This window comes from Elephas maximus, chromosome 21 (genome assembly GCF_024166365.1).
Source record: "Elephas maximus indicus isolate mEleMax1 chromosome 21, mEleMax1 primary haplotype, whole genome shotgun sequence".
Classification (NCBI taxonomy): domain Eukaryota; kingdom Metazoa; phylum Chordata; class Mammalia; order Proboscidea; family Elephantidae; genus Elephas; species Elephas maximus.
In genome coordinates this window covers 27010317-27025571 of record NC_064839.1, presented here as the reverse complement: position 1 = coordinate 27025571, position 15255 = coordinate 27010317, and positions in this window count along the sequence as shown.

Genomic DNA, 15255 nt, shown 5'->3' with positions numbered 1-15255 from the left:
AACTACAGTTCTATGTGTGGAGGGGAGATAATTCTCACCACAAATCCCTGATTGAAATATGCACCCCACTGACCAATGCCATTTAAACCACAAAGTCATCTTGGGAATTCATTGAGTTAACCACATGTAAAAGCACCAGGTCTACCCAAGTGAAAGATATGGAGCCACTTTTGGACTCAAAAGTTAAGGACTTAATCAGTAGCTAAATCCACTTGATTCTACTTCAGATGTCTCAGTGCTGCATCCTTTACTTTATCTCTACTGTTAACCTGTTCTAATTTAGCTGTCACCTCTCAACTGTTTCACTGTAGGAGACTTCTAATGCTTTAATGGTTCTAAGTTCTGCCACCAGCTCAGGTTCTCCCTTCTGCATTATAAGCTATAGCCCCAGCGACTCAAAGTGAAGTATCTGTCATGTCCATTTCATATTTAAAAATTTCTCTTGGCTTAGTTGTTACTCATACACTAAAATCTATTCTTCTTCCCAGGACATTTAAAGCACCTTTGCCCTCAACTCCCTTTTCTCATGCTTGTAGATATTCATATTTACATCGCTTCCTCTGAGCCTAAGATACAGACACACTTGCCATGGTAAGGCATATGAAGCACTTTTATGCCTTAATGCCTTGGCTAATGGCAGTTCTAAAACTCTTACCATAAATATATCCCTTAAAGGTAGAAGAGAATGATGAAATCATCCATAGGGGTCTGGGAGGTACAACCTTTCTCGGCCAATTGTCTTATGCAAGCCTAACAGTTTATGCTGAAGTTTCATGTTTCACTTTGTTAGAAAAAAAGAGAAAAAAAGCACCAAAGATCCCCTTTCTACTCCATAACATACCCAATAGAGTTTTAATTCATAAAAATATATTTTAAACTACTTATGAGATTTTCATATTAATATAATCATGTATCCGTAACATACAGTACAATAAGCCCTGTATTACGCATAGTCGTTAATGTGTACGTTATCTCCCCTTTATAATGAACCTCTTGTCCTGGCATCATAGCTTAATGTCATTGTATTATCCAATTCACCGAAGAGAAGGTTATTTCTAAAAAATCAACATGTATTAAATGAATGAGGGTAATACAGAAAGCTAGCCGTTCAATGATATTACAATCCATATTGAAGACAAATATTTCTCTGAGTATGTCTAAGAAAAATCCATTGATATCATTTTAAGGCATGAAAATATTTCTCCTCTCAATGCAGCTCCACCACCTTTTCAATGTTGGGTAAAAACATAAAGTACTCATTTTAATCGCTGATTCATCAATTTGGTAGAGAATCCATTTGTTTGAGGGAGGATTAAGAGAGATTAAAAAAAAGTCAAAATTGGCCTAATTTTTTTTTCATTATTTGGATCTATATACAACTATATGTCAACTAAATACAACTGTACATCAACACTTAAGATGTATTTTTTTTTAATTCCCCTAATAACATATCTAGATCAGTTAACTAATTAATCCATTATTCCACTGACCTATAGTCACTACATCAATTGAGGAAACAAACAAGCAAACAAAAAATCATGGGTGCTTAGCATGGGCCAATAACTTTTGCTGGGGGAAATAATACAGAAATAAAAGATAAACAATTTAGGTACAGTACATTTGTCTTCTTCTAGACTAGCTTTTTGAGGGCAGGCACTGTGATAAGTCTATGGGGCTGGTATATTCCTAGAAGCAATGAGCATGCAACTCAGTTCTAGGTGATGAGAAATGTCATTCTGGAATAAGAACATGTAACATGAGCTTGAGGATGCATGGTGTTTGTAAAGCCCAGAAGGGCAGAAGGAGAAACAGGAGTAAAGAAGGCAAGGAGACTCAGGCACAATTGATGAAAAAAAAAAAATGATCTTTATTTCCTAAAGCATTCACCAGCAATCACTATTTCCTGTGTATGAAACAAACATATTTACTATACATGTAGCAAGACACTAAAACCCTTCCTGGCATCCATTCAAATGAGAAAGAGCTTTTTCTTCAAAATTCCCTCAATGAGAATTAAAGGCATGCACCCTACCACTAATAATTTACTTCACCAAAGGCCTCCAAAAAATCAATCAGGTCCACATTAATTAACAGACTATCAACAAGCTGAGAAACTCACGGCCTTATTTTATGATCAGCTGAATGCAGGATACTTAAAAAAAAAAAAAATTTAGCCAACAAATTAGAGACATAGCACACCTCAGAAAATGGCATTGTCTTTTACTTCATAAATTCAGGTTTGCTCTCAGAAGTGTATATTAACACAGTATTGTGGACTTTTGCAATGCAAATCCATAGCAACTCTACAAGACCCTTCCCATGTAAATGTCTTAAGATGCATAATCAAGTACAGAGAATACAAAATATGCTCAGTGTGTCACACAGAGCAGGGAAGAAGTGTTTGCTCAGATAGATTCTGGGCACCATCTGGGAAACAAGTGCCTGGTTTTGCAGCAGATTGCATAATTTTCCTGTAGAATCTGGAGAAAAGTCCTAACTGCTTTAATAGAGAGTTGATTTTACATGCCTTTAATCTTAATTTCAGTTTGTCTTAAAGGCAATCCATATGGTTGAACGGCAGAAGTAGTCATTAGCTTAACACAGGGTTCAAGCTTCCCTCTTTCAGGGGGAGACATGTCATATTTCACCTTACAGAGAGTTAGTTTTCATTGCAAATGGCAATTAATCTTTTTACTAGCCAAGCATCCACTGCATATGTATGCCACCTGATTGATTAGATTAGAAATTTAATGTTACAGTTCATACATTAGTAATATTTCAATATAACAAGAATCAAGGACTCCACTATCAATAATGCGAGTGGATCAAGAGCAGCACACATTAGCACCTGGACCAGAAAGGATGACCTTGGCAGCAAGGAAACACTTCATCCTCTGCGGAGAACTCCTGGAGCAAAGTTCATCTTATTAGAAGCTCTACATGGGAACAGTGGCTGGGAGGTACATGGATTCCTAACAAGCAATGGAGTACACTTTAAAGCAGATGGCAAAACACAATTCCCAAACTGAAGGGACAGTCAGACTACCCTTTCACGTACCTGTTTCTACCCACCTTTCTTGGCAGATGCCAGAAAGAAAGCATTTTGGCATCAGGTAGTAAAAGATACAATTAAAGATCAAAACAGGTTGGTAGAGTTGGATATTTAAATAAAAGTATTGCTCATAACTGTAACCTGGTGATACTTCTGAAGTGGAAGAAAAGTAAATTTCTCTTCTTTTTCTATTGAGCTAAATTCTTTTTAGGCCCGAGGTTGCACACCTGCTAGAAAAAGTAACCTATAAGTTTCTATCTACACAGAGTAGAAGAGTTGAAAAAGAAAAATTAAAAAATCATTAAGCCAGATGCTGGCCTTAGAATCTCAAACATGTCAAAAAATTGGATCTTTGAACAATGCCCCATGGTGAGGAGAATGTTAGTCTCTCCTTGTGCACTGGAAGAAACTGGGGATCAGAATATTTAAACACATTCTTAGGCTCATCAAATATTAAGTGGAAGGTATAGCATTAAAACAACTGGAATTTCACAATTCAGACTTCTTTTTGTGTTATCATATGGTTCTCTTCTCTTTGGTTTTACTGCAGCCCAGGAAGTATTGCCAGCAAGGCAAACACTATTATCCCCACAAACCACCTGCCCCCACAAGTTAGAAAAATGTGCACATGAGGAAACTAAATTAAAGGACACAGAAAAGTTACTAGGAAAGAGAGGATAGAGAATAATCTGTACAATTGAGAATTGTAGTTGAGAAATAAAAACAAAATGAAGTCATCATTGTTGTTGTTGTTAAGTGCCATCAAGTTGGTTCTGACTCGTATCAACCCTATGTACAACAGAACAAAACACTACAGGGACCTGCACCATCCTCACAATTGTTGTTATGCTTGATCCCACTGTTGCAGCCACTGTGTCAGTCCATCTCGTTGAAGATCTTCCTCTTTTTCGCTGACCAAGCATGATGTCTTTCTCCAGGGACTGGTCCCTCCTGATAACATGTCCACAATATGTGAGATAAAGTCTCACCATCCTTGCTTCTAATGAGCATCCTGGCTGTACTTTTCCCAAGACAGATTTGTTTGTTCTTCTGGAAGTCCACAGTATAGTCAATATTCTTCACCCACACCATAATTCAAAGGCATCAATTCTTTTTTGGTCTTCCTTATTCACTGTCCAGCTTTCACATACATATGAGGTGACTGGAAACACCATGGCTTGGGTCAGGTGCACCTTAGTCCTTAAAGTGGCATCTTTGCTTTTTAACACTGTAGGAGTAGATTTCGTTTTTTGTTTGTTTCTGCTATAGCCTTTGTATAAATAAGGCAGCAGATTACGATAATGACCCAATTTTTCAACACTTCCTCTGTCTATAGCCTTTGTCATCTAACTTTGTAGTGCCCTCCCTCTCTGACTTTGAGCTCAGTCTTGTGATTTGCTTTGGGTCTCCTAAGTCTTCACAGGCATCAACATGAAGAGGGTTGAAAGGATTGCTTATCCACTCTTTCCCCCTGTGTCACCATGAGGAGGAAATATCAAGGCCAGCCCAGTCGTCCCAGAAAGAGGAAGAGAGAGACATGGATCAGAGGTGAGTCATCTCAATCATTCCAATCAAGGCCATCCTAATCGGTGAACAGCTAGACAACCCCAAGATGTATGAGGAAGCCAAGATAAGAACAGATAGCATCCCAGCTGACCACCTCGGAAGCCTGAGGACTAAGTGCTTATTACACCACTGAGTTTTAGATTATTTTTTGCACATTATTGTGACAATAATTACCTGATACCAAGTAAAATGATGAAAGCTAATATTTATTACCAATGATTGCTATTATGGTAGTCTCCTAATACAGTTCACTGTATTTCTGCTCTATCTCTCATTGTTTATATTCAGAAATTTCTACTTTGTGAGAGTGTGCACTACGTAATTTGATATAGAGATATTCATAGCTGTTAACATCATCATGAAGAACTGTAGCCTTTAACAAGTGCAGTCTAAGCCTACCACTGTATACAGGGCTATTATTTATTCTGAATGGCTTCAGCCAATCAGAATCCACATACAAAAATGAGGATGTATAAAATTGCCTGACTGCAAAATACAGAGAATTGCTAAGAAGGAAGAACGGGAAAATGGATGCAAAAGTAGACACCTGATAAATGCCAACCAAGGTCTACTAGAATCTCGCAAAGAGTTGAATGAATGAATAATAGACAAATGATTGAATCAGCGGTTGAATATTTCACAGCTTAGGTCATATTTTGAACATGAACTACTGGATACTGGTGAGAATTACTAAAGTATAAAATGAGTTTTTACTTTGATGCATGATGCAGACATGAAATGATATTATATATAGCCTTAATATATTTTATGTAAACTTTATATTTTTAAGTGTAGGAATTATAGTTTAGATTCTAGAAAATGGTGGCTCCTCTGCCTGAATGGTGATGTCCATTAATTTGGGTATTTAATGTAGAAATCAGTCTGCTGAGGAAAGCTTTTGCAGTCTATTTAAACTTGTTTTAATTTAAATCCCAAGACATTCTTTGTGTCTATAATGTGGAACTGCCTAATAATCTGTAGTAATAAAGCAAAGATTGGGGCACAGATTAGTTTCTGATGTACCTCTTGAATGCATACACGAGGTTATCCAGTGGTTAAAAATACAGTTTATATGAGTAAATGAAAGGGAACGATGGATGCAAATCAATGAACATGTATCAGTCAAACTATCAGTCTAACAGCAGACAAACCTTCAATAAGTGCTGAGCTAAAACAGTAAAATCAAATTGTTAACAGCCAAATCTCATTAATCAACTCTGTGCCTAATTATTACATCATTTTCCAGTACTGTTAACAGTCAAACAAAGGGATCTATCAATACATAATATCAGACTGACACAATTACATAGATTTCTGCTCCATGATAAATCACTATCTAAGACTGATTGCACAGAGTTGAGATTAACTAAATCCCGAGTTGACTTTGAAGGCTGCATTCAAGTTCCGTAGCGACTATATAGGGAGATGCTTCCCATAGTGGGAGACTGGGAAAGAAAAGCACGTCCTTCACATCTGAGATGTCGTCATCTTCTCAACACGGAGAACTCTCTGCTCCAAACTGTTTGGAAGATGGGAGACAAGAAATCCTTGGAGGTTAAGTTAAAAAGTAGTTACTGGCCTGATTACCGAAAGTCTAAAATACATGAAGTTAAACTGGATGGGAGCTGTTAGCAGAACTAAGCTAAGGCCCAAATTTAGAGTTCAAATCATGGACATATCAACAAAGTCGAGTAAAATAGAGAGATGCTACCATCACACAGAATGATCAGTGAGCTGTTAGTCAAGCCCACATCAATAACTAAACAAAAAATTATCTCCTTATGTCCGTCAGGCAGAAGAAATGTGGGACTGATAATGGCTTGAGATTGTTCTAATTGTTGTTAGATGCCATCAGGTCTGTTCTGACTCACAGTGACCCTATGTACAAGAGAACAAAACATTGCCTGTGCCATCCTCACTATCATTGTTATGCTTAAGCCTAGTAGTCTTGAAATTAAAAATAATGAAAACAGTAAGTGTGATAGTGCGTGTTTATTGTACACTGTATACACTACGTCAGGCTTACATCTAATTATTTTTCATATATTAACTCATTTTTTTAATAACTAGTCTACTAATTACCCATTGCCGTTGAGTCGATTAGGAAGTGTTAATACCCTATTTTACAGACGAGAAACCTATGACACAGAGAGATTAAGTAATATGCCCAAGGTCATTTTACAACTAATAAACAAAGCATTCCAGGCAGTCTAGCATCAGAGTTCACACTCTTAAAGTAGATGTTTACCCATAATTACCTCCCACAATCCAATGAGGTGCACTTTGGGATACTGAAACTCATTTGTGTGAATCCGAATACCAAGAATGGCTTATATTTAGAGGGCACTTTATCTTCCATGATGCACTCATGTATGATTTCACAAGAACCCAGTGGGGAAGGCATGCACTGCTATGATGATACTGGAAGCTATTTCACCGTAATTCAAATGCCAGCAGGGTCACCTATGGTAGACAGGTTTTAATGGAGCTTCCGGACCAAGACAGACCAGGAAGCAGTGCCTGGCAATCCACTTCCAAAAATTATAATTAGTCAACGAAAATTTTATGCAGAATATTGTTTGATATAGTGCCGGAAGATGAGCCCCCTAGGTTGGAAGGCACTACATTATGGCCACAATAGAATCAAACATGCCAAAGATCTTAAAGGTGGTGCCAAAACTCATTGCCATCCAGTGGATTCCGACTCATAGAGACCCTGGATGACAGAGCAGAACTGCCCCCTAGGGTTTCCAGGGCTGTAAATCTTTATGGAAGCAGCTGCTACATCTTTCTCCCGCAGAGCTGCTGGTGGGTTCAAACCGCCGACCTTTTTGGTTCATAGTTGAGCGCTTAACCACTGCGCCACCAGGACTCCTTAAAAATGGTGCAGGACTAGGCACTGTTTTGTTATGTTGTACACGGGGTCATCATGAGTCAGAGCTCACTGGACAGCCACTAACAACAACGCTAGTTTGTTTCTCTTTTTGAAGGTTCACTCATATCTCACCTTATTCCAGATATATTTAAAGCATTTCACATAGCTCGTAAATGTAAGAAGCAGGACATGGTACCTCAGGACCAAGTTGCAGTCCAGAATTCACGTAAAGTGCTCAGAAAAAGAAAAGGTAAGTTTTATTTATTTATTTTTGCTCAGAGGCTGAAAATAGCTGCCTTCCATTTGAAGTAATTACATGATTGGCTGTCAACTATAAGCAAGCACTTTGCTTTCACTTAGCCTCTCTCTGAACTTCAGATTCCATTTGTATAAACTAAAAGGGCATATTAGGATAATCTTTAAATATTCACTTCTAATATTCTAGGTGTTCATAAATGAATTTCTTAATATGCAAGGAGAAACACAGTGCTAAATATTCAGTAGGTACTTGTCTTAGTCATCTAGTGCTGCTGTAACACAAATACCACCAAGTGGATGGCTTTAACAAGAGAAATTTATTCTCTCAGAGTCTAGGAGGCTAGAAGCCCAAATTTAGGGTGCCAGCTCCAGGGGAAGACTTTCTTTCTCTGTCCACTCTGGGGGAAGGTCCTTGTCATCAGTCTTCTCCTGGCCTAGGAGCTTCTCAGAACAAGGACCCCAGGTCCAAAGGACATACTGTTCTGCTGGTTCTTCATTCTTGGTGGTATGAGATCCCCCGTCTCTCTGCTTGATTCTCTTTTTTATATCTCAAAAGAGATTGACTCAAGATACAACCTAATCTTATAAATTGAGTCCTACCTCATTAACATAACTGCCTCTGTCCTGCCTCATTAACATCATAGAGGTAGGATTTACAACACAGAGGAAAATCACATCACATGACAAAATTGTGGACAATCACACAATACTAGGAATCATGGCCTAGCCAAGTTGACACACATATTGGGGACACACTATTCAACTAATAACACTACTACCCACCCACTGCCGTCAAGTCGGTTCCGACTCATAGTGACCCTATAGGACAGAGTAGAACTGCCCCATAGAATTTCCAAGGAGCGCCTGGTGGATTTGAACTGCCGATGTCTTGGTTAGCAGCCATAGCACTTAACCACTACATCACCAGGGATTCCGTAACAGTACTAGAAAGGTAAGACAAGTACAGTTGCTATGTTCGTATGCTTTTGGTATAGCAAATGCCTTCACAGAAGAAACCTGTCCTCATATCACCAACAATATGCCAATTCTGACTGTGTTTCCTACTGGACTTAAGTCCACCACACTCTTTTGATCATTTTCCTTATAGATCCCTTTAACCAATTTCTAGTATAAACTATAAAAATGTTCTTTTGTAAGGAAATGCAACAAATGAAAATAAAATTCCACTTTTAGAAGACATTAGAAAAGTTATCCTAAAGATAAAATCTAGCACACACACAAAAAAAACTTCAGATCAATAAAATAAAGGCATATGTACATTTAAAATTCATTAGTTGGAAAAACTGGGGACGGATTATTCCATGTTCTATCAGCATAATGCCAAAATGAGTAGTTCTCCAAGAAAACAGATAATCTTATTAAAAAAAAAAAGAAAAAGTCTACTGAAACTTTTACTTCGAATGAAGACCCAGGCATACATTTAAATTTCCGCAGGCTGAAATAAAAGGATGGAGGATTAAGTTGCAATTTCATTGTAAAGGTCTGGAAAGAGCACTATGATCTATTGTGGAAAAGACACTAATCACTTAGGACCATAACGACTGCTGTTTGATAACTTTAATATTAAGGGCACCTGATTAGAATTTAAGAGGCAACTTGAGTATTTCCGAAGATAAATTAACATTTATTAAGTAGTTCTCAGTTCTAGACTCTGAGCTTTGCACATGATATCCCATTTAATCCCCACGGTAACTTTGGGAACTAAGTTTCATTACTAGGGAAAGGTTCAGATTTTTGCGAAAAGACTATGGAATCAGATGGACACCGATTCAAGGTTCCTGTTACAGATTTTTTGTTGAGTGACACTGACACATAATGCTTTCGTTTTTCTTAAGTGGGAGGGCCAGGTGAATTGGACAGAAGCTCTCTGGTTTTAAACTTTGATCCAGCATTTTAGTGTGTCCTGGTCAAAATCTATTTTCTGTTACTCTACATATTTTAATGTCTTCAAACTTAGCAGAGAAAACAGTAATACAGTGTTGGAAGAGGTGTAGATAAATTACTGGAAAAAAAGAGGACAGGTTTTTATATGTTAGCTTATAATCTGTTAAAGAAAGTGATTTTTTTTAATCATGGTAAATATATATGTAACAAAGCATTAGCCATTTCAAAATTCTTCATATGTACAATCAGTGGCATTGCTATGTTTATCGTGTTGCTCAACTATCACCAGCATCCATTTTCAATTTTTCCATCACCGCTAACTGAAGCTCAGTGTCCTCTAAGAAATAAGTGCCCCCGTCCCCTCCCTCTGGCCCACCCTGGTAGCCACTGATAAACTTTGGTAGAAGAGAGCAATTTTTTAACTAAAATCTGGAGTATCTGTAAGCCCTTATCATGAAGCCCTTATTATAAGTCTGATGGCTAAGTGTCACATTGAGGTTATTCCGAGTGAAGGGCAATACTCAGGACACGCAAGATTGTACTAAGGTAACGACTAACCCCAGATTTTAGAAACTTTACACAACAAAGCTTTGTTTTCTGCTCACAGTGGGTTGGAAGACTCACCAGGGCACCTGTCCCCTAAGTGATGGCTCACCACTGCCTGTCCAAACCATCTCATGCACTCTCCCAGTATAACCAGAGCAGTGGGAAGGAGGAGGTAGAGCACAAGCACCAGCAATGAGATGCTTTCACTTGGAAGCCTCGTGCATCACTACATTCACATTTCATTGGGCAGAGACGTTTAAATGGCTATGCCTAACTTCCAAGAGGCAGAGAAATACAACTTCCTGTCTGGGAGAGGTCTGGCAGGTGCAGAAAACCAGGTACTGAAGTAGTTGTAGACTAGGCATTTGTCTTCCTTCTTAAGCATTCGTATTCTTTCTTAAGCATCTGTGCTTTTTCTGCGAAAAAAAAACAGAGCTATGCTAACCTTCTCTTGAAGCTTCCATCCTTTCACTAAAGTGTAGAGCAAGCACCTAGAAGTAAAAATCAAGGTTCAAGCTAAAATGTACAGAGGGTGCTCTGCTGTTCATTAAGTTAAAAAAAAAAAAAAAAAAAAAACTGCCTGTCACTGCCTAGATCTTAAGCTACAAGTTTCCTACCCCTAAGAAAGTCTTCCTGAAAGTTCTAAGGTGAACTAGCGATGCTGGCAACTGACAGAGGAAGCCCACTGAGACGACAACGGCGTGAATGTAGAACTCACTGCAAGGAGGACTTGGGACAGTTAAATTGCATTGCTCTTTCCCCCGTGCAATTCTGGCAGGATCCTTTCAGCAAGAAAATGGAATAATGTAAAAATACTTTAAAATACACAAAATTGGGGTGTAACCTTGTGATAAGGGAGATCCTTCAATGAAATACTAGGTAGAATAGGTTGCTTGATTATAAGCATAAATGTCAAAGTTATGCAGGGTGGTATTTAACACTATTCAGTCAGTGAGGAGTTACTGAATGAGGTAGCATCATATTTCCTCAAAAGAAGGGAAGGGGAGACCAGGAAATTTAAAGAAATGTCATTCATATTGTATTCAATAATAAAACAGAGTAATGAATTGGAATCTATATGTAGGTATATCTTACCTGGAACACAAACCTCTCAGAAAATAATTTGATGTCAAAAAAATATTAATTCAAGAAAGATATTAAAAATTTCAGGAAAAGAAAACAGAAAAAAAGGTTTTTGTTATGTTCCTAAAAAGACATGAACTCGAATGTTTGAGTATGGCTAAAACTGCAATTAATAGTCAGGACATAAGGAGCCCTGGTAGTACAGTACTTAGGTACTCTGCGGCTAACCAAAAGGTTGGCAGTACTTATATTTCAACTTAACTTCTTAATTTCTTTATCTTAAACATAGTTATAACAATAAACTACACCACTTATTATGAAAAGTTAAAAGAGGCAACTATGTGATATATCTAGCACAATGCATATCGCATAGCATATGTCAGTGTGGACCCTGGGTCTGGATCCTGAGTAAGTCTCACTACATAAGATCCTAAAAATTCTATTTAGAAGCTGATTGTCTAAGGATGTATTATTAAAACATCAATAGGTGATTTGATCCACACGTCAGGTTCAAAACTGGATTGTTGTTAGGCGCCATGAATTTGGTTCTGACTCATAAGGACCCTATGTACAACAGAATAAATCACTGCCCGGTCTTACGCCGTCCTCATGATCTTTGCTATGCTTGAGCCCTTTGTTGCAGCCACTGTGTCAATCCATCTTGTTGAGGGTCTTTCTCTTTTTTTCTGACCCTCTACTTCACCAAGCAGGATGTCCTTCTCCAGGCACAGGTCCCTCTTGATAACATGCCCAAAGTATGTGAAATGAAGTCTTGCCATCCTCATTTCTAAGGAGCACCTGGCTGTACTTCTTCCAAGACAGATACAATAATTCTTATGGAAGTCCATGGTATATTCAATATTCATCACCAACACCAATTCAAAGGCATCAATTCTTCAGCCTTCCTTATCTATTATTGTCCAGCTTTTGCATGCTTATGAAGCAATTGAAAATACCATGGCTTGAGTCAAGCCATCCTTAGTCCTCAAAGTGACATCTTTGCTTTTTAAAACTTGAAAGAGGTCTTTCGCAGCAGATATGCCCAATGCAATACGTCATTTGATTTTTTGACTGCTGCTTCCATGGGCGTTGATTATGGATCCAAGTAAAAATGAAATCCTTGACAATTTCAGCATTTTCTCCATTTATCCTGATGTTGCTTATTGGTTCAGTTGTGAGGATTTTTGTTTTATGTTGAGATGTAATCCCCATACTGAAGCCTATAGTCTTTGATTTTCATCAGTAAGTGCTTCAAGTCCTCTTCACTTTTAGCAAGCAAGGTTGTTTCATCTGCGTAGTGCAGGTTGTTAATGACCCTTCCTTCAATGCTGATGCCGCATTTTTTGTTATACAGTCCAGTGTCTCCGATTATTTACTCATTATATAGATTAAATAAGTATGGTGAAATGATACAATCCTGATGCACACCTTTCCTGATTTTAAACCACACAGTATCCCCTCGTTCTATTTGAGCGACTGCCTTCTGGTCTATGTACAGTTTCCTCATGAGCACAATTAAGTGTTCTGGAATTCCTAGATTATTTTGGATTAGATACACCAAAATAATCATGTCTGAAAATTTTCAAAGTCATGTATGTATGTGATAAATTCCCAGAAATCAGCATGTGTGTGCATGCACGTATGAGTGTGCGTGCTGACATGCACAATTTCAAAAACTTCACACAAGCTCATCCATGGATCTTTTAGTAGTCCCTGGGCCCCAGGTGAAGGATACCTATATTATTTTATGAAATATTTTTTCCCTAGTATATACTAAAATTAATCAGTTTACTTTAAATTTTCCCTCAAATACAGAAATCTGATATAGAGTAAATCAATGCTCTCTTTAGTGAAGAGGTTGTGTGAATATTTCAGCAAGCAAATTTTTCTTTTAATTCTAGCACCTCAAAATGCATTAAGTATAGTACAGGTACGATCAATTAAAGTGTCTCAAATTAATTACAACAAGGAGCAGAATCATTCAATTAATCACAGCCAGATCTAAATAAATTAGTTCTTAATCACAGCTTTAAAAGGATAGAAAAGCAACGGCAAGAAAGTCAAACTGCCTTCCTTTGAGCAAAGACTAATAAAACATACAATGAGTCATGGGTTTAACTCCAATTTTGTTGATAAGATGATCATAAAGTTTCATTAATAATATTTTATCTGTTCCTGAACTTGGGTTTTTTGATATAATTTGCCCATGGCTAGATAAAGGGGAAGACTGTTAAAGTACCACTGCTAGTGTGAGGGCTGCAGTCAGGTGACAGTGGTCAGGAGATAATGGAGAAACACAAGCTTTCCGAGGCTTCTCAATCTCATTTTATCCTCAGACTACGTTGGGGTTGGGAGTGTTCCCTTGCCAGAGCTTCATATATGGGGGCCCTCTCCTCTGCATTCATTCTTTACTGAGAGATATGGGAAAAAACTATCCCGGTATCTTTTCCCATTTAAGAGATAAAGAATCAAAAACTAATGGCAACAATGAATCCATATATATACAGTAAAGCACGTGTTGTTGTTAGGTGCTGCCGAGTTGGTTCTGACCCATAGTGGCCCTATGTACCACAGAATGAAACATTGCCTGCTCCTGCACCATCCTAATTGTTATGCCTGAGCCCAGCGTTGCAGCCACTGTGTCAGTCCATTTCATTGAGGGTTTCCCTCTTTTTCACTGACCCTCCACTTTACCAAGCACGTCCTTCTCCAGGGACTGATGCCCCCGATAACATGTTCAAAGTATGTGAGATGAAGTCTCTCCATCCTTGCTTCTAAGGAGCATTATAGCTATACTTCTCCAAGACAGATACACAGATAATTATTAAACACCTCACAGGATTGGTTTACAGGTTCTGAAGGCTTAATATAGTTGGTAACATTTATGTTCCACATCTTAGTTAGATGAGTAGAGTCTGGGGTCTTAAAAGCTTGTGAGTGGCCATCTAAGACACAACTATGATATTGGTCTCTATGCACCCAAAGTAAAAGAGAGTGAAGAAAACCAAAGACTCAGAGAAGAAACTATTCCACAGGACTAATAGTCTGCATGAACCATGATCTCATCTAGCCTGAGACCAGAAGAACTAAATGGTGCCTGGCTACAGCTACCAACTATTCTGATCAAGAACGTAATAGATGGATCCTGATAGGATGGGAGCAAAATGTGGAACAGAACCCAAATTCTTAAAAAGTTCAGACTTCCTGGATCAATTGAGACTGGAGGAATCCCTAAGACTATCACCCTGAGATACTCTTTTTTTTTTTTTTTCTTGTCCTAGTTGATTCTTTTTTTTTTTAAATAATTTTTATTGTGCTTTAAGTGAAAGTTTACAAATCAAGTTAGTCTCTCACATATAAACTTATATACACCTTACTACATACTCCCATTTACTCTCCCCCAATGAGTCAGCCCGCTCCCTCCTTCCAGTCTCTCCTGTCATGACCATTTTGCCAGTTTCTAACCCTCTCTACCCTCCCATCTCCCCTCCAGACAGGAGATGCCAACAGTCTCAAGTGTCCACCTGATACAAGTAGCTCACTCCTCATCAGCATCTCTCTCCAACCCACTGTCCAGTCCATTCCATGTCTGATGAGTTGTCTTCAGGAATAGATCCTATCCTGGGCCAACAGAAGGTTTGGGGACCATGACTGCCGGGATTCTTCTAGTCTCAGTCAGACCATTAAGTCTGGTCTTTCTATGAGAATTTGGGGTCTGCATCCCACTGTTCTCCTGCTCCCTCAGGGGTTCTCTGTTGTGCTCCCTGTCAGGGCAGTCATCGGTTGTGGCCAGGCAACATGTAGTTCTTCTGGTCTCAGGATGATGTAAGTCTCTAGTTCACGTGGCCCTTTCTGTCTCTTGGGCTCATAATTAAATTGTGACCTTGGTGTTCTTCACTCTCTTTTGATCCAGGTGGGTTGAGACTCATTGATGCATCTTAGATGGCCGCTTGTTAGCATTTAAGACCCC